The 21096-nt window shown below is 45.6% G+C and overlaps 1 protein-coding gene across 2 annotated transcripts in view; it reads left to right on the top strand.

The window, feature by feature from the left end:
- The first annotated feature begins 5248 nt into the window (after window positions 1–5248).
- The window catches only part of PRKCD (protein kinase C delta), a 50302-nt gene continuing 34454 nt past the window's right edge, over window positions 5249–21096 (top strand). For both annotated transcript variants that reach the window (XM_075287344.1, XM_075287343.1), the window contains exon 1: window positions 5249–5347. The gene's annotated coding sequence lies outside the window, so the exon portion shown is untranslated. The remainder of the gene's footprint in view (window positions 5348–21096) is intronic.

Here is a 21096-nt window from a genome sequence, read left to right as displayed (position 1 = left end):
GCCATTTTCAGTTTAAAAACAATGGACACCCAACAGACCTTATTATAGTCATTAGGGTGTATTGGGCTCTGTATGTATCTGTTGTAGTAATCCGCCTGTCCATTGTTACAGCTTTAGACTTAGACTGTACTCGGTGAAAAGCAGGGTACTGTTCTCAATAGAGAAGCAAGGGGAAGAATAAAGAAATGCAGGACTTCACAGAAAGGAGATAAAATAAATTATTTTACAACATTCATTAAAGACACAAATTCTGCCAGAAAATCAAAATTGCCTGCAAATCAGTTTACGCTTACTGAGAATATAACCACATAAGCAGAAGTACTCACAAGTACATAGAAGCGTTCTCTCACATTGTAGGTTGTATGATTTGCAGTCTTTAGTCTTTTCTATACAGCAACAGTTTGCAGACTAGTCCAAAAATCGAAAGTCTCCCGTCTGGCTCAGGAGGAGACCGGCGAACCCCACACTACACTGTGGAGGTTCTGGCCTTCCCTCTGAGACCCAGAAGCAGGGGACTTGGGAGCACAGGATGTAGAGGGCCGGCAGCCTCCGGCCCTGCTCCTGACACACTGTGTGAATAAAGAAATGGATAATAGAGATGAGCGAACAGTAAAATGTTCGAGGTTCGACATTCGTTTCAAGTAGCCCCTCAATATTCGACTACTCAAATCGAATATCGAACCCTATTATAGTCTATGGGGGGGGAAATGCTCGTTTCAGGGGTAAGCAACATTCGATCAAATTACACTTACCAAGTCCACGAGTGAGGGTCGGGCTGGATCCTCCGAGAAGTCTTCTCCTTGCAGCGTCCCCGCGGCATCTTCCGGCTCTGAATTCACTCTGCCAGGCATCGGGCCTGGGCAGAGCTGACTGCGCATGCCTGCACTACAAGCGGACATGCGCAGTCGGCTCTGCCCAGGCCCGATGCCTGGCAGAGTGAATTCAGAGCCGGAAGACGCCGCGGGGACGCTGCAAGGAGAAGACTTCTAAAGGTAGGAGAAGAACCAGTGTTGATTGGCCGACTGTTTGCTTTTACATTCGAATAGCGAGTGGTACTCGATCGAGTATGAGTATTTTGAATACCGTAGTATTCGATCGAATACCTACTCGATAGAGTACTACTCGCTCATCTCTAATGGATAACCCGCTACAGTCACTGACATAAGCAAGATAGAATTCACTGTATCTATGGGCAGACTTCCTTTGTAACAGAAAACTGAACAGTAAATTATCCAGAAGAGAGACATCTAGTAGCAGGAACTTTAGAGAGGTTTTTCAGGCAGAACGCAGCCACATTTTTAATTAAAGTTGAATATATTTTGATCCAGATTCACCTGCTGTAAGAAAAGAGACTAAGTTGTCTGAAAAGTTAATGACCATTTAAAACAGGAGCACAGTAAGAATGTAAGCTGGTGTATGAACTTCTATATACTTCTATATACTTGTGACTAGTTGTGCTATTGCAGATAGGCTTATAGTCAGACAGTAAGCAGCTTTGTTGTATTGCGCTCAGATTTTTCTTTTCGTTGTCAGGGATGTTTTTGGCTGCATTCATGTCCTGTATTTGCTGTCCAGTGTCCCTGTATCTCCAATATTATGTTCTCTCCTCTACATAAAAGAAGTGTAGACTATGGTGGACATTCAGGGCAGTGATGGAAAGTTGTGTTTCCGCTGGAGGTCTTCTCCAACTTCCTGTTTTTTTGATGATTCTGTGCCAAACTAATGAAATCCTCAGACTGTCAGGTGTCAGATTTTTCTAGTTTGATCTGTCTTGTCTGTAAGTAAATGCAATATATAACCAAAGTGACCCAATAAATGGTATCTTTATTTCATAATACAGTATATCTTTTTTTAATCAGATCATTTTCAAACATTTAACAGAAAAAAAACATTAAAAACAGCAATATCACAGAACCCCCAACACCCAGACAGCATGGTCTGATAGTACAGAAGGGAAATGGGATATAAGTAGTGTGATAAGTCATATATCTCATAGTGTAAGCATGTACCATCAGCTATTGCTTCTCCAAGACAGTGAGTATCAGTAGAATTAGAAATACACCCCCCAAAGAAGTTTCTCCAAAGGTGTATAGATGGCAGATTCGGGAGTCACTGTCCTCAGAGTCAAACTTCAAACTTCCAAAGAAGCACAGGAGTACAAACTATGTAACAAGTGAGCGCCATCCGTATGGTATTTGGGACCCTTAGAATCGGTTTGCAGGCCCATCTTTTGCAATGACACCAGGGTTCTATATCTTCTGTGTATAATACACAATTGTTGCACCTCACTAAGCAAAACGTCCAGTACTACCTCTAGGGCTTCTGCCCACTGCTCCTCTGATATAGGCCCTAGATCCTCCTCAGCATTTGTTCATTTACTTATGAAGCCTATATATATTGTGGGGAAGGTTCCTCTGTAGCAGCAATGGTGCAGACCCAATCAGTCAGAGACAGGGACACAAATCTGTAGCAAACTGGTTTATTTAGAAAAAAACAGTAAAATAAATAAACCTTCACGTCAGGCCCAAAATGAGCACTAACTAAACAATAAAGTACTAACTGTTCATGTGTCTTAGTATCAACCACAATAAGTAAACAAAAATAGCACAATACAGTCTTATGACAGACCCAGCCACTTCCCCTCACTCCCAGGATCTGCCCTAAAGTGCAGTCTCTGCAGGCTTTTATAGCCCAGTAACGAGCCCAGGACCCACACCTGAGGCCTACTCAAGAACCGTATTGGACGACACACAGGTTAGAAACCTGGGGCTGATATACCGGGATTCACCTCCTACAATATCTCGGAAAAGCTGTCTGGAGGAATGTATCTTTAGTAGAGATGAGCGAGTACTGTTCGGATCAGCCGATCCGAACAGCACGCACGCATTGAAATGAATGGAAGCACCTGGTACTTCCGCTTTGACACCGGCCGGCCGCTTAACCCCCCCGCGTGCCGGCTACGTCCATTCATTTCAATGCGTGCGTGCTGTTCGGATCGGCTGATCCGAACAGGACTCGCTCATCTGTAATCTTTAGCACTATATACCGTATTTCCTTCATTCTGTTGGACCAGAGCAACAGATAAGCCGGAGTCTGATGGAGTCCATTGATTATAATGGGGTCTATCGGGTGCATTTTAATACTGAAACTGGTCAGATCCATGAAAACTGGCCAGGACTGTCCAGTGATATAACTAGGAATGGCGGGACCCCAAAGTGAACATTTGATGTGGGGCCCCGCCAGCCTCCTGAGCTTCTTACGCACAAACCACATTCCTGCACAATTATGCCCCATACAGGCCCCTACACACACACACTATTATGCCCCATGGTGGCCCTGCAAACATTATTATGCCCCACAGTGGCCCCTGCACACAGTATTATAACCCATAGTGGCCCCTACACACAGTATTATGTCCCATAGTGGCCCTGGCACACAGTATTATGCCCCACAGTGGCCCCTGCACACAGTATTATACCCCATAGTGGCCCCTACACACAGTATTATACCCCATAGTGGCCCCTGCACACAATATTATGTCCCATAGTGGCCCCTGCACACAGTATTATGTCCCATAGTGGCCCCTGCACACAGTATTATACCCCATAGTGGCCCCTACACACAGTATTATACCCCATAGTGGCCCCTGCACACAATATTATGTCCCATAGTGGCCCCTGCACACAGTATTATGTCCCATAGTGGCCCCTGCACACAGTATTATCCCCCCATAGTGGCTCCTGCACACAGTATTATAACCCATAGTGGCCCCTACACACAGTATTATGTCCCACAGTGGCCCCTGCACACAGTATTATGTCCCATAGTGGCCCCGGCAAACAGTATTATGCCCCATAGTGGCCCCTGCACACAGTATTATGTCCCATAGTGGCCCCTGCACACAATATTATGTCCCATACTGGCCCCTGCACACAGTATTGTGTCCCATAGTGGCCCCTGCACACAATATTATGTCCCATAGTGGCCCCTGCACACAGTATTATGTCCCATAGTGGCCCCTGCACACAGTATTCTGCCCCATAGTAACCCCTGCACACAGTATTATGTCCCATAGTGGCCCCTGCACACAGTATTATGTCCCATAGTGGCCCCGGCACACAGTATTATGCCCCATAGTGGCCCCTGCACACAGTATTATGTCCCATAGTGGGCCCTGCACACAGTATTATGCCCCATAGTAACCCCTGCACACAGTATTGTGTCCCATAGTAACCCCTGCACACAATATTATGTCCCATAGTGGCCCCTGCACACAGTATTATGTCCCATAGTGGCCCCTGCACACAGTATTCTGCCCCATAGTAACCCCTGCACACAGTATTATGTCCCATAGTGGCCCCTGCACACAGTATTATGTCCCATAGTGGCCCCTGCACACAGTATTCTGCCCCATAGTAACCCCTGCACACAGTATTATGTCCCATAGTGGCCCCTGCACACAGTATTATGTCCCATAGTGGCCCCTGCACACAATATATTATCCCATAGTGGCCCCTGCACACAGTATTATGTCCCATAGTGGCCCCTGCACACAATATATTATCCCATAGTGGCTCCTGAAGCCTGCTGGAGTGCAGGACAGGTAACTAACACTGTTTTTCATGTTCCCTCACCTCCCCTGGCCTCACTTACTGATCCCCGCTCCTGCTTACAGGTGGCTGTGAGTCGAAGTGAGAATCTGTAAGTAATTAGGGTTTGTTTCTTGTGTGCACAAAGCCTTAACAATGACAGACTAACTAATGATTATTATTGTCCGTCTGATGTCATTATTAATCTGCCAATATCATACAAGTGGTTTCACTGTGAGGTCGCACATAGAACAGCAGGCAGAGACTTCACACATCTGGCGGACAGTGTGAACAGACTCCTATGCTGCGATATTGCTGCTACCTCAGGTGGCGCCTTCCTCAGGTAGGACAAGATGATGACAGGGAATGAGGAAGGCTGCTGAGAATGTGTGATGGTAGGAGGAGGAGGAAGGAGGTAGAGCAGCAGGAGGAGGAGGGAGTTCTGGGGAAGAAGTATAAGGAAATAGAGTTTGGGTAATAAAGAGTGAAGAAACGCCGCAGAACTGAGAGAAGAAGTGACATGACCGAGAGGAGACGGCACAGGACATAGAGGCGGAGGGGAGAAGTGCCGAGGACACAGGGGAGGTGCTCGGGTGCACAACGAAGAGGAGGAGGAGGAGGGTGTAGTCGGCGGGAGGAGGAGGAGGGCTGAGCCGGGACTCTACTCATACAGAGCGGAATAAGGAAGCGCCGTCACCCCGGGGTCCCCCCGCCAAGGACTGGACCCCGCTACCTGGAGCGTCCGCCCGACCCTGCAGGTAAGAGGACGAGGAAGGAGCAAACTTTACAGGTGACGCCATAGAGCGCAGGAGAGCCGAGTGATCCAGGGGAGGACGGGAAAGTACAAGACGGCTAGTCCGACACTGCGGAGTCCTGACAGGTCGGGAAAGGAGGGCAGGTGGAGGAGTAGAAGGGTGAGGAGGGCAGGGAGGGGGTAAAGGTGCAGAGAAGAAGTGCCCTGTGTAGTAGAAGGAGCTGTGAGGTGAATCGGAGGCAGAGAGGAGATCAGGACAGCAGAGGAGAGAAGCTAGAAGGGGGTCAGCAGGCAGGGACAGCATCCCTACAGGAGGGCTATGGAGAGTATGGGGTAAGGGAGAGAAGGGCTAAAAGAGTAGGAGGGAATAAAGGGTTAAGAAGAGCAGGGAGAGGGTAGGCAGAAAAGGGGCAGAGGGGCAGGGAGAGGGTAGGCAGAGAAGGGTCAGAGGGCAGGACACACAGAAGGGAGTGAGGGTTAGAAAAAGTAAGTAATAAATGGGAAGAAGTGTAAGGTGTTGTTCACACATGTCAGATTTGAAACACTGGAAATGTGCAGACATGTGAATGTGTTTTCCACAACCTCATCTGATTTTCGGTGTCATGGTGGAAAATAAACAGCGGTAGGAATAAGTAACATGTCGCCTGTTTCTGCATGGAAGCCATAGGGTTAACCCTACTGAATAACAGGGAAATCCACTGAAGCAGTCTGAGTGTCGGCCTCTGATTTCTGTCACACATATATACGGTAGCACTTATGGGCGGTGAGTCTAGTGTGAGGAGATTGTATGGGGGGCAGATATTAGGAGAAGGGGAAGGTTGTCTTTCCACATGGCAGATATTGCTGCAGGCCTTTCTGTGCCTGGTTTATGTGTCTGGATTGGGATTACAGAGATGCCTGTACTCTCTGCAGGCACAACCCCATTCACATGTATGCAAATGCAACAAATCTGCCTTGTGTGAATATACCTAAAGAGGTAGGGAGTGTAAATGTCAGGGAAGGGCAGATAGGGAAGGGTTATTTCCATGTGTTGGGTTTGACAGACATCTCTCAGATCTTTCTTTGATTTGTGTGACCTCTGTGCCGTGTGTGAAGTAGCTCCAAGAAACTGACTTGTCTTCCTGGATCTGGCTTGTGTCTGCACACTATGTATACAGCCACATTTTTCCACTCCAAGCATGTACAGCATAGTAAAGCGGACGTACGAGACTCTTATCTTGGGCAGTAGATTATGTGGGTCACTTATTAAGACGCTATGCCGGTCTTAATCCATTAACTATGCCGATGGCTCCGGCCGCCTCATAACTGCTGCTGTAGACTTGCTATGTAAAGCTGGTGTGAGTTATGATAAATTGGTGAAAAGGAGGGACAAAAGAGGGTGCAATGACCCATCCTCCAAAAATACACAACAACTATTCCCATTACAATACAATATAATAGTAGATTCCCCTTTGTGCTGGATCTGAGTCAATTCCATGCATAGACGTTGTTCACACAGTGCAGTCAAACCATTTACAGTGAGACCTTCAAAAAATCTGCAGTGATTTTATTGCAGCAAGAAGATGGTTATTTGACCACATAGTGTGAACATGTCCTGAGTGATATTTGCTTTATTAGAAAGCCGTTCCTCACAAGCAGACTCTGTATCCTTGAAGGTGCCGTGACTCCTTGATGGTTGCTTGTACAAAGTGTTGCTTCTTCTTCTCGCTTCCTGTACCCAATGGTGTAATAACCGTCCGTGGACAGTAAATGCTGTAGAGTAACACAGGAGTCACTTTGTGAGGTCTCTAGATAGATGTCACCTGTTCTCATAACTCTGCTGTCGCGCTTGCTCATGTCCCTTATGTGACAGCAGGGATGATATAATGTATGTTTGCTCAAATCTTAGCGTAATGGAAAATACTGTATAAAGACCTCGGTGTTTCTTGTTCTTCCTGTTTTGAGTTTTTTTCATTTTTGACAGAGGTTTCTATTGTTTTATCTCCTGGATTTTATGCATTTGGTATGGTCGCCTGGTCCTGGTGTTAGATGAGAGAGATGTGGTTACATGATGTAATATTGCGCTGATATATCGTACCTCATATAAATTTGGATCCAGTTTTATGTCAGTGTGTGATTCACTATCATTAGTTGTGACATTTGCAGTCTTCATGTTGCACGTAGCCCTAGACGATGACTATGGTGGGGCTTCAAGGCGATAGAAGTGTGACATGGGATTACTGCACTGGCGTCACATTGCCATATTACATAGACTGTACTAGCGGCCCCTCAGGACACAATACAGGAAATATTTCATTCTCTACGCCAGAGGCCTTTTCTTGTGCCAACTGTACACCTAAGCCCCAATCCATGCAACCATATTCTGCCATTTTGGCTGGAAATCTACAACTGTTCCTACCTACGAGGCATAGATTTCCATTCTGGTGTCAGGACCTCCTACAGGTTTTTGAAGAAGCCGCAACTTCTTATAAATCTCTCGCTCCCAGTGCCAGTTGGCTGTTTTATTAAGACGAGAGTACAATATGCCAATCTTGATCAATTTATCACAATATGATAACACTATATGCTGCCTCAGTTTCCGGACCAAAAAACGGGTAGCCGCAACTGGATGCCGTTCCGTTCCGGTTTAGCCCCTATGAATGGGCCTAGTTGGGAGGAGAGAGTGTCTTCAGGCAGATTCGCTAGGCTAGAATGAGCTTGTCCATTTTTTTTTTTCCTGGATCTGGAACAAACAGCTCCCGGAAAAAAGACCTGACCGTCTCCCACTGATTTCAATGGGAGGCGTCTTGTTGGTCAGGATTTTGAGGTGAATACGAGCTCAAAATTCTGACCAAAATACCCCGTGTGCACTCAGCCTAAGGGTGTATTCACACATAGCAATTTTTTTTATTTTATTTTTACACAGTCTGAACAAAAAAACTCCAGTCTAACCTCACCATCTGAATACCCCAAAATGGTGATACTCCAAACTATCATATATCAGATTATAGTATATCCATCATACTATGATCACATATGGACCCTGTGGACTATAATGGGCCTTTGGTTTGAATTCTGGTGTCTTGTTTTTCTTCCAGGATTTTTGAGGGAATCTCTCACGCAGATGTGAACAAAGCCTTAGTCTGTCCCTGTGATTTTATTTTTTTGCATAGTTTACCAACATTTTCCTCTAATAATACTTGTCTCTTGTGGATTTTTTCGGCTTATAGAGGACTTGTTGTCTTTCCTTTATATGTCGGCATTGGTAAATTCCATGATGTAAATATTCTGCCACATGAGTTCTTATAATGCTTTGTTCTGTTCTTCCAACTAGACATTTAGGAGTAAATTGAAAGTAGATACTACCATCTGGGGGTGTCCCAGAATATTCTCATGTCGTCCAATGAGTGATGCCATTCTATGTGGGCACACGCCTTTGACAAGGGGAGGGTAACATTGGGTTGTTGGTATATTCAGGTGGAGCTTATTCTATTTGTCTGTGGCTTTAGGCTTTAGCTAATGGATAGGTCTCTGTGTGTAGATGTCGTCTTATGGGTTTGTGCACAGATGTATGGGCACAATAGACATATACTTGGATCTCTAGAACTGTAATGGCAGAATATATATATGTATATATATATATATATATATATATATATATATATATATATATATAATATATATAGATCTCTTGATATATTCTGAGGAGAGTATATAAGCAGTAATGTCACCCTCCTGCAGACCCTACAACCAGGGCTCCCGAGGCTGGACTATATCTAGTTATCCAAACTGTTGATGCCATGACTTTACCATTTGGCCTGATATTGTCTTGTCTGTGCTGCCGCTGGTTAAACCAGAATGTTGAAGTGCAGCTATGCTGTTAGCTTCTTTCTTTTTAGTGTAATGTAACTATGCTGTTAGCTTCTTGCTCTTTGTTTGTGTCTTTGGCGGTATTCACACAATGTCACAGTGACAGGTGATTGTGTATTTTACTTGGAATCAGCAAGTCGTAAAAGAGGAATCTCCTCTGCAACTACCAAGTAAAATCTGCCACCTTTGTATCAGCTGCTCCATCTATAGTATTAGTATACAGAGATTCAGTAGGCATTTGGAGTGGTATTAAAAGGGTTATGTGGGGATAGGAATATTGTTACAGTATGTTCACTGCATTGTAGTAACTTGCTTAGTGTATAACAGCTGTCCCCCCAGCGCGCAGATCAGATTCTTATATTAGGTAGTAGAAATCTCTGTGCGCTGGGTCCCCTGCTGCCATTACATGATGTTACTGACTTGGCTCTACTCCATGTGCGGATCCTTAGGGTAGAGCAGAGTCCATCACTAGATCTCAGAGTCAGAGCACCAATAAAAAGTATTCTAGATATTTTTTTCTCTTCTCTACATTATGTAACATGAAAGATTTCAGATGTAGAGATTGTATACTTATCTGTTTTTTTTAAATTAAATTACTATATTGTTATGGTTTGTATGATATACCGCCTTTCCAATATGCTTTCCGTATCAACTCCTCAGGGTTTTCTACATCTCTGCTTGCTGTCATTCATTCTGCTTACTTCCAGCGCTCACATGGCCTTCATGTCACCTATGGAGGTGGGCGTCAGGGCTAGCTAGTCACGCGGGAAGGCGTTCACACTAAGGTGGGGTTCACTCTTACATTGAACTCCCACACAAAATCCGCTTAAAATCGGTGGAGAAAAAAGCCCTGCAAGGAATCTGTGGAGTCCATGTGTTTCTGTGTGTAACCACTTTTTAAGCAGACAGGGTCTCCGTTTTTCAGATCCCAATGCAGACCTGAACAATGAAAACTCGAACATTAGTGTGAACCTAGCGTAATGCGAGATGCGGGGGAGTCTGTGCAAGAGGGTGACAGTTCAGTCATTAGGGCAATGTTTGAGCCTGATCCTGATAGTGAACTAGTGGTGGCTAAACTGCACTTACTGATCCAGGAACTGTTTATGTTTACCTCGGCGTACATCAAGGAGTTTGCTGTATGCACAGAAATATTTCCGCCTCTGCCTTACCTTTGTCCTTTAAGAATCCTTTAGTAAACATATTGTCACCTCCCCGGGATTGTCACTGACTGGCTGAGAGGGCGTTTCCTGCCATTCTTGGATGGTGAGACTGACCCAGTAAGCATCGAAATGGCAGCAGTGGGAGATTAGTAAATTGACTACTGCATATATATATATATATATATATATATATATATATATATATATATATATATATATATATATATATATATACATACATACTCTGGAACGCCTTACCAAGACACATAAGACTGCTCCCCACAATCACAGACTTCAAGAAGGCCCTGAAGACTCATCTATTCAGGAAGGCCTACAACCTCCAATAACACTATCACCGCACTGCCATCTGTACAGTCTCTCCCTCTCCCTCTCCTTCTGTCTCTATTTCCCCCCACCCTCCTAGATTGTAAGCCCTCGCGGGCAGTGCCCTCTATCCCACTGTGCCAGTCGGTCATTGTTAGTATTATATCGACCTATATCTAAACCCCCAAATGTAAAGCACCATGGAATTAATGGTGCTATATATATATATATATATATATATATATATATATAATTTTTTTTTTACCCATTCGAACCCTTTTGCAAAACAATCCCCTTTTAAAGGGATTCTACCACTAAAACACTTTTTTTTCTAGTTACCACGTCGGAATAGCCTTTAAAAAGGCTATTCGTCTCTTACCTGTGGAAGTGCTCTCCGCCGCGCCGTTCGTTCAAAATACCGGTTTGTACCGGTATGCTAATGAGTTCTCTCGCAGCGATGGGGGCGTCCCCATCGCAGGAGCAGCGATGGGGGCGTCCCCATTGCAGCTCGAAAACTCACCGCAGCGCCGCCTCTCTGGTCTTCGGTGTCCTCCCTTTGCTTCTTCAGCGTACTGTCGGACGCCTGCGCAGTACGCTCTGTTCGACGAAGATTGCCGAACGTACTGCGCATGCGCAAAATTGCGATCCCAGCCATAGTGCGGGCACCGAACTTTCGCGCATGCGCAGTACGTTCGGCAAGCTTCGCCGAACAGAGAGCATACTGCGCAGGCGTCCGACAGACGCTGAAGAGGCAAGGGGAGGACACCGAAGACCGGAGAGGCGGCGCTGCGGTGAGTTTTCGAGCTGCAATGGGGACGCCCCCATCGCTGCTCCTGCGATGGGGACGCCCCCATCGCTGCGAGAGAACTCATTAGCATACCGGTACAAACCGGTATTTTGAACGAACGGCGCGGCGGAGAGCACTTCCACAGGTAAGAGACGAATAGCCTTTTTAAAGGCTATTCCGACGTGGTAACTAGAAAAAAAAGTGTTTTAGTGGTAGAATCCCTTTAAGTAGGTTTTTGCAATACGGCATTACAACACGGACCTACTCTTAGGACTACGCCGAAATATGAAAGCTTTTGTTGTTTTATATTCCATAAGCAACTGAAAGAATAATAATAATTTATTAATACAGTGCCAATTATGTTCCATAGCACTTAACAAAGAATTCTTTGCATTTTAAGAATGGGAATTGGAACCAACAAATGAGCGCTAGTTATCTATTCCTTTGTTGAATGGTGCCAGCAGAACCACCTCAGGATTAATGCTGGGAAGACCAAGGAGATGGTGGTGGACTTTAGTAAATGGAGAAGTGCTCCGACCCCGGTGGAGATCCAAGGGACATGCATTGAGATAGTCAGGACCTATAAGTATCTGGGTGTGATCCTCAATAATAAACTAGACTGGGCTGATCACCTGGAGGCGCTGCACAGAAAGGGTCACAGCAGACTCTACCTGCTCAGGAGGCTGAGGGCCTTCGGAGTCCAGGGGACACTTCTTAGGGCCTTTTTCAACTCTGTGGTTGCCTCAGCCATCTTTTTCGGTGTGGCCTGCTGGGGGAGCAGTATATCAACCAGGGACAGAAATAGACTTGACAGGCTGATCAGAAGGGCCAGGTCTGTCCTGGGGAGCCCCCTGGACCCAGTACAGGTGGTGGGTGACAGAAGGATACTGTCCGTGGTGACCTCCATGCGGGAGAACAAATCCCACCCCATGTATGGGACCTTGATGGCACTTGGCAGCACTTAAGTGACCGTCTGCTTCACCCCAAGTGTGAGAAGGAGCTATCGCAAGTCCTTCCTTCCAACCACGACCAGGCTGTATAATCTACATCAGACCAAGCGAAGATCACTCCACTCAGAAAACTAATGATTATGACGTCTTCCTTCTTTCTTCTCTTCCTTAGCTGCTATGGACTCCTAGTATATATTCTCTTCTCACCATATATGTGTCTTCGTCTGTATTATATTACTGTGTATTATCCTGTATCTGTAATACTCTGCTGCTGTAACACACTGAAATTTCCCCACTGTGGGACTATTAAAGGATTATCTTATCTTACCTTATTCCCAGTCACCTCTTCACTCATATATTGGTACAGGTAGTGCACAATGCTGATCTATAATGTCAGGATTAGAGATGAGCGAACACTGTTCGGATCAGCCGTTCCGAACAGCACGCTCCCATAGAAATGAATGGAAGCACCTGTGACGCTGGGCGGCCGCCGGCAAAATCTGCGTGCCAGGTGCTTCCATTCATTTCTATGGGAGTGTGCTGTTCTGATCGGCTGATCCGAACAGTGTTTGCTCATTTCTAGTCAGGATCTCTGTAAGATGAGTTATCTAAAACCTATGAGCCCCTTCTGGATAGCTTTATGCCGTGCCAACAAATCTCATGGGCTTGCATTCATAGTAGCTTCACCTGCATCTTCATCCTGTGGACGTTTCCAGTGTGAATGTGTTACCTACTACACTTTGGGTATCATTTATATTGTATATCCTTACATGTCTGTTATAATCGATGACCATACAGAATAGGGTGAAGGGGGTATCCAACCTTTTAAGCTGTCACGGGATGGTTAGAGTCTATACTATAGGCAATGTGTAATATATATTTCATGTGGAATGTATTCTCTAACCTGTTGTAAACATCAATGTGTAGTTGGCTGATTAGGGTCTAGTGTGTTAGCACATTGTATGCAAATACCTCTAACTAGTGAGGACCAGTGAGGACAATGGGTGGAGATAATCTGATCAGTGTCTCCAAGAAGATGTTGGACGGTGCATTGTCCACAGGAGACAGGGAGTCTGCTCTCCTTGGCATAGGTGAGGGGGGAAGGATCTGTGACTCAGCCCTCCCCACCCACAGATAGAGGAAGTAACAGTTTAGTATATAGTATATAGCTAGCAGTTAGTATGTGTTAGCCGGCCTGTGCACAGCTCTGTAGAGAGCCAGGACTTAGTTACAGGACCAAGGAACCAAAGCTATCATTGGATTGTGACTTCTGTGGACTTATTGTTATTACGGTTGATGTGACCGCCGCCGGCTACTAACTTTGTGGATTACAATAAATTGCTGTTGTCTCCCGACCTCTTGTGTCCGTGTTGATTCAAAAGACCTTCCGGAGGAAGACGTATACCTTTGCTCCGTGACAACTGGTTGGCAGTGGTGGGATCAACAGCGGACAGCGAGATGGACTACAGCAGCTCAGCGATTAATGGAGCCACAACCTCAGAATACAGGAACTGGACTATGGCAAGTCTACAAGTAAGGGCCCGGGAACTAAACCTGAGTTACCAGGGAAGAACGAAAGAGCAACTGATCGAGGCACTGGAGGAGATGACCCTGCAAAGCGACCATGAGGAGGGCTGCCCCCAGGAGACTGGAGAGATACAGGAGTGGCAGGTACAGACCCAAAAGAGCAGATGGGTTGTTTTGTATGAGGAGGAATTGGCAGTGCTGGGGCTAGAAGCAACTGCAGAGCAAAGGAGTAGAGCATTACAGAGGGCTCAGGAAACGGAGAAGGAGGAACAGAGAATGGCGCATGAAAAGGAAAGAATGGCGCATGAAATGCGAATGGCTGAGATAACTATGAGGAATTATAATCAAACGTCGACCCCCAGCCCAACAGTGAGAGAACCACCATATGTCTCCCATAAACACTTCAAGACCTTTGAGGAAGCGGCTGGGGATGTTGATGGATATTTTCAGGACTTCGAACACCAGTGCCACCTGATGGAAGTCCCAGAGAAGGATTGGGTCCGGTATCTGGTGGGGCACCTACGAGATGGGGCTGCGGAAGCTCTCAGAGCCATGGACCCTAGTGATCAGCGGGACTATGAGGCCATTAAAAGAGCGGTGCAGAAGTATTATGCAGTCACTCCAGAGACCTACCGAGTTCAGTTCCGCTCTTTGTCTTACAATGGGGGAAGCTCCTTCCACATGTTCGCCCACAAGTTGAAGCAAGCATGCAAGCGCTGGCTAGAAGGAGAGGAGGCTGTCACAGTCGATAAGATCCTCCAAGTCATACTTAAGGAACAGTTCTTTTCCCAGTGCCCCGCTGAGATCCGTGAGTGGGTGCTGGAACGGAACCCAGCCACAGTGGAGCAAGCTGCTTCCCTTGCAGATGAGGGCCTGACCATCAAGCCGCAGTGGAAGAGGTTGTTTGCAGAGGAGCGGAAAACTACCACAGTCCGCCAGACACCCTTCATCCAGCCACCCACCTTTCGTGCCCGGCCTCAGGATTACAATTCCCCCTCTACCCCTGCCCCAGCCCATCGGCCTCCAGCTATGAACAACCCTGTCCCTAGACAACGACCTACTGGAAGAATGCTAGAGCGCAGATGTTTTGGGTGCGGGCGGCCTGGACATTTGCAAGCTAGTTGCCCTGTTAACATGGGGGCACGGGCCACCGTGGCATCCCGGCCTATTCACTACCTGGGAACCACCCCTAGGACTGAAAGTTTGGCCCCATTTCCAGATGACTCCATGAATGACCCATCTGTTCCACCTCCAGGGGTCTATGGGATTCAGCCTTCCGCCACACATCCCGCAAACCTTCAGCGGAAGCACTTGCAGGAGGTCCTACTGGATGGCCGAACAGTTGTTGGATTCCGGGACTCGGGAGCTTTCCTAACGGTAGCGGACCCCCGAGTGGTTCGACCCGAGGCCCTAGAGGAGGGCCCTGGCCTTTCTATCGAGTTGGCAGGAGGTACTCGGAAACGTATTCCTAAAGCTACCGTGGAACTCGACTATGGTTATGGACCAAAACGATGCACAATTGGTGTGATGAGCGGGCTGCCGGCCGATGTTCTGTTAGGCAACGATGTTGGAAATCTACAGTGCCACTTTGTGGGAGCAGTGACCCGAAGCCAAGCTCAGAGAGACGCCAACATGGATCGACCGGATTTTTTGCCAGATGCCAGCCCTTCAACTCTACAACTTTACCATTCAGTACCGCCGAGGGAACCAACACCAGAACGCAGATGGGTTATCCCGGCAGGAGGAAATATGAGCTATAGAGACTGATGTGCATTCCCCAATTTACCTGTGTAGGCCAATTGTGTCATGCACATGTTTTGAGAGGGGGAGGGGTTGTCACGGGATGGTTAGAGTCTATACTATAGGCAATGTGTAATATATATTTCATGTGGAATGTATTCTCTAACCTGTTGTAAACATCAATGTGTAGTTGGCTGATTAGGGTCTAGTGTGTTAGCACATTGTATGCAAATACCTCTAACTAGTGAGGACCAGTGAGGACAATGGGTGGAGATAATCTGATCAGTGTCTCCAAGAAGATGTTGGACGGTGCATTGTCCACAGGAGACAGGGAGTCTGCTCTCCTTGGCATAGGTGAGGGGGGAAGGATCTGTGACTCAGCCCTCCCCACCCACAGATAGAGGAAGTAACAGTTTAGTATATAGTATATAGCTAGCAGTTAGTATGTGTTAGCCGGCCTGTGCACAGCTCTGTAGAGAGCCAGGACTTAGTTACAGGACCAAGGAACCAAAGCTATCATTGGATTGTGACTTCTGTGGACTTATTGTTATTACGGTTGATGTGACCGCCGCCGGCTACTAACTTTGTGGATTACAATAAATTGCTGTTGTCTCCCGACCTCTTGTGTCCGTGTTGATTCAAAAGACCTTCCGGAGGAAGACGTATACCTTTGCTCCGTGACATAAGCCTATTTAGTAAACCCAATATTTTAGTAGGAATAGACATCGTGTTGGGATTGGTTGTTGAGTAAATCCATTCTTTCCATGGCTCCAGATGGAAGGACTTGGCCCCCTGAGAAGTAAATCCGGGAGCTGTTTGTTTCTTACCACCAGTGTACATCAAAGAGATAGAATGGAATAAAATGCATGGATAAGAGGGGATAGGGGGATACAAAGCCCATAAAGTAGAATAATATCAGGCAGTCGCCTTCTCAAGTCTAATCTCTGCTCACAACCCGTTGCAGTCTTTCTGAGGAAATGGTCAGGATCTCTCCTTTCATTTACTTTTATTTTTCTGATATTGGTTTTGAAGAGATTTAAGGTTCCCTCTTTCTGATGATTTCTCCCTCACATGTACACCAGTGATGCCACTTATCTGATGGTTTTCCCACAGTTGGTTTTGTTTTAGTCTTTATCTTCTAATAGTTTTATCAGTAGGATTATGTGACACTTGTGCTTCATGCTTAGGCTTATGGCCAATATCTGCTTTATTATAAAGAGTGCGGCATTGACAGAGCACAGCCTGACGTCTGAGGATAGAAGATGGGTTTTAGGCAACCGTAGACTCCTAACAGGACTATACTAGAATATCATCAAGGCTGTGCAGGGCCCCACATGGTGTAAATGGCAAAGACTTAGCGGAAGCCCTCCATACATTGGGGAAAAATACACACAGCCGACTTGCTGTGTAAAAAGAGAGTCGGTGATTTGCTCTACCGACTGCAAAGCCAATATAATGTCCCTAGTGAAGTGATATGTTCCTTCTTTGGGTTTGGGGGGTCACATTCTGAATCAATGGAAGGCAGTAAAACATACCTCACACCCCCCCCCCCCCCCCCAAAAAAAAAAAAAAAAAAAAAATAAAAAATTTTTTTTTTTTTTTTTGCAGAATATCAGGTGTGTATTTCTGTTAAAATATGAATTGTAATTTTCAGCCTGTATGTATACCATGTGAACATAGCCTAAGAAATAAAAGCAGAGATCTCGGGTTTCAGACCTACTCAGAGGGAAATGTGAACCACAACATGGCACGGATTTCCTCTGAAAACAATGGGATGTGGATTTTGGAACAGAACACAAGCCAAAATATGAAAATCAGCCATGTGAACTTGACCTTAGAACCTAGAAACATGAATCCTGTACCTGATGTACCTCTATGTGCCTCCATTTATCTGTGCTCTGTTACGTACCCATAGACATGCTGATGTACGGTCTGTTCTATTACTAAACAATGGGACCCCTTAGGACCCCCTGTCCTCCATAGGACAGACTGTCTGCAGGAGCCAATTCTTTGTGCTTGGAGCCTTAGATAACAAAACCTCCACTCATTCGAGTTAATTCCTGAAATCTATATTGTACCTGAACCTTTTGCACTGGGAAAAAGGATTTCACCTGTTTGCATTCTTTACAGATCCCTTTCAGCATATCAGATCCCGGGGTTATCCTGTAATACGGGTTCTTGTGTTCCCTTACTGTGGGTTATGGATTACCCCTCTATCTGTCACTTTTCTCCAGTCCTTTTAGGGCTTGTGCCCCATACCACAAGTCAGATTTGTATGGCATCCTATGCAGTTAGAGACTTTCATAGGTATACTGAAGCCCTATATATCTATAGGAGCACTTATTGGGTTATTTACAAAAACTAGTCGTCATATGACCGTGGGCACACACTCGTGAGCATTGTCATTTTGTACAGGGTCTTGTTCCTGTCCTGCGGTATAATCCCACCTCTCTGCTTCAGTAACTTGTCAGGTGATGAACTTTTCTAGTTTGTTCTAAGTTTGGGTTCTACATGTTTTCTTTGCAGTCCAGAACTTCCTCCTTGCTTCCCTCTTCTGAAGTTTGTTTGACTTTCAGTGATCAAGTAGAGACTTGCCATGGTCTGCTATAGCGTGCACTTCCCTTTACCGCATGTAGCGAGCTGGCTTCTGGTTTAACCAGTTTCACCTCTTCACTTTGTGGCGGTGTATGTAAAAACTCAGATTTTGTTAGTGCTACATAAATCTATGATCTATGTAGATCCTCCATGTATATTCTTAGTTTGATACTGTTGGTTTTTTTTCCTCTTAATGTCTGAATGTTGGGGGGCGTGCGCATGTAGTCAGTGACTAGTCATGCTTGATGTGAGTAGACATGTTTTATTTTCACTGCTTGGCTTCATCCGCTTCACTTTCTGAAGGCACATTTTTAGTCTGAATACGCATATGCAGTTTTTTCTTGCTCAGCCAAACACAGGAATGGATGTGTAAAGAGGAGACGTCTTTCATTACCACTTCTGCTTCCTTTTGCAAGCTTGCTTTGTCTATAAAGTGACTTCTTTCTGCGTTATAAGTTATAACTATGTAACGGTATAACTTTGAGTTTGACTGAATGGGGCAGCAACCCATTGTAGGGAACCCGTAGACTGGGAGGAGGAGGAGTAGTCAGAGCACTTGTCATGGTCCTTGTAGACTCTCCCAGCTCTCCTCCTGGGCTGCTACAGAGTGGAGGAGGCCAGAAGGAAACCCCAGGCACATTCTAACAGTCTTCATCCATCCTGAGCTAGATGGAAGTTGGAGTGCCAATGATGGTATGTGTAAGTAGATGACTCGGGAGACAAGTGGTTGCAGGAAAACAGATCAAACAACTTTAATGGATAATGATGTAAAACCGCAACCTGCAGCTTCCACTATAGCGCAGTTAGACAGGCCCGGCTCTGTCTCGCCCCCAAAACTTCAACCCTCAGAGCTGACTGGGACACTTCCCCCACTGGAGCTGGAGGAAGACTCCCAATCTCACCTCATCTCCAGAACTGCTCCCAATCCCCAATGGCGCAGACTTCTGGTCACAGGTGAGCGGTGCTACTCTACGTTGCCTCCATAACTCCCATAGAAATTTAAAAAGGAGTTACGGAAATCTCACCCACACACTGCACAAAACATCTACTGCAGAAATTGGGGCAACATGGTGGCTCAGTGGTTAGCACTGCAGCCTTGCACCGCTGGAGTCCTGAGTTCGAATTCCACCAGGAACAACATCTGCAAGGAGTTTGTATGTTCTCCTCATGTTTGCACGGATTTCCTCCCATTCTACAAAGACATACTGATAGGAAAAATGTACATAATCTACATAAAAATAAAATAACAAATCTACTGCAGAAATTGACCCGTGTCTGGCTTCAGTTTTCGTATTCACAGCATGTCAGTTTATGCTGCAGCTTTACTCTGCGGATTTCATCCTTTGCAGCCGGTGATATCTGTAACAAATCCACAGCAAAATCTGCGACTAATCCACATGTAACACATTCACATTCTGCCAATGATACTCTGGAGATTGTGCTACAGATTCACAACAAACTATATTATAGTAATGTAACTGACACAATAGTATCCGCATACATACATTCATACCCTCGCACTGTCTTCCCACTGTGTATTGTCTGCAGGCCTTTATGTTAATACCAGACTGCTCTCACATTCCTCCCATGAAATCAAATTGTTCCACTCTCTCTGCCAGATTAATTGGTTATTTATTAGAGCTCTCCTCAAGTCTAACACTTGGACTTTAGAATCTTAAGACGCTCGGGAGACTTGCAGTTTTTATTCATACACTTTATTTTCAGACACATGAGCTGATAAATATAGTTCTGTAAATGATTTTGGTAAAAAAAACCAAACTTGATCAGGTTGTAATAAAGGAAATAAATTTTATCCAGGTCGCCAAAATAAATCGGTGTTTGGTTGTACATCACAGGTACAATGCGCAGATAGGATTTCATGGTAGGGAAATATGCAAACTTATAATATTGGATGATTTATTTTGGTTTAAAGTAATGAATGTTCCCCTTAGGAACAGAGCACAGTGCTCAGCTATCTCTGAGAGGTGCAAAGAATTGCAGATACTCGACCACCACTCCATTCACTGGTGAATACCGCACAAACCTCGGACCCTCACCGGTTAAAAACCTACCTGCTATTCTGTGGATAGAGTTTACAGGGTTTACCAAGTTAACTGAAAATTATGGGGTAAAAACAAAAAAGAATACTCTCCTATCCCTGGTCCTCCATTTGGGTGCAAGCCCCCCATTCCCCCTAGTACGGGCTGGGCCAGAAGTGCAGAGGCTTAAGTGACCATTGGAGACCTCGGCAGTCACATGTTTGGTGCTTATGAAGAATATCGTCTATCCCACCTATAGTTTATAATGGAGATTGGAAGATGCTAAAGGTGAGACAGGGCAGAATATATCACAGCAGTGATGGACAGCCCGTCTAGCTGGTGCAATGTTTATAATAATATTATATAATATAATATTTAATATATTTATATATTTTAATATATTTTCAATTAGAAAACGAACTGTTCTGTGGCTGACGGGGCTCACAATCTACATTCCCTATCAGTATGTCTTTGGTGTGTGGGAGGAAACCGGAGTACCCGGAGGAAACCCACACAAACATGGGGAGAACATACAAACTCCTTGCAGATGTTGCCCCTGTCAGGATTTGAACCTAGGACTCCAGCGCTGCAAGGCTGCAGTGCTAACCACTGATCCACCGTGCTGCCCTGCTCCCTATAGTAGGGAGTGACAAGCAGACAAACCAGTTACAGGTAACCAGAGAGCCTAGCTGTGCAACGCAACGAAAATATCACTAGCCAAAGGGGAACCACCAATGAGTCCTCCAACTTGGTTGGTATTGCAGAGAGGATAAATGTGGGTA

This window comes from Leptodactylus fuscus, chromosome 9 (genome assembly GCF_031893055.1).
Source record: "Leptodactylus fuscus isolate aLepFus1 chromosome 9, aLepFus1.hap2, whole genome shotgun sequence".
Taxonomy (NCBI): domain Eukaryota; kingdom Metazoa; phylum Chordata; class Amphibia; order Anura; family Leptodactylidae; genus Leptodactylus; species Leptodactylus fuscus.
Note: the sequence above shows the minus strand (reverse complement) of the source record. Positions and strands in the feature narration are given on the sequence as shown.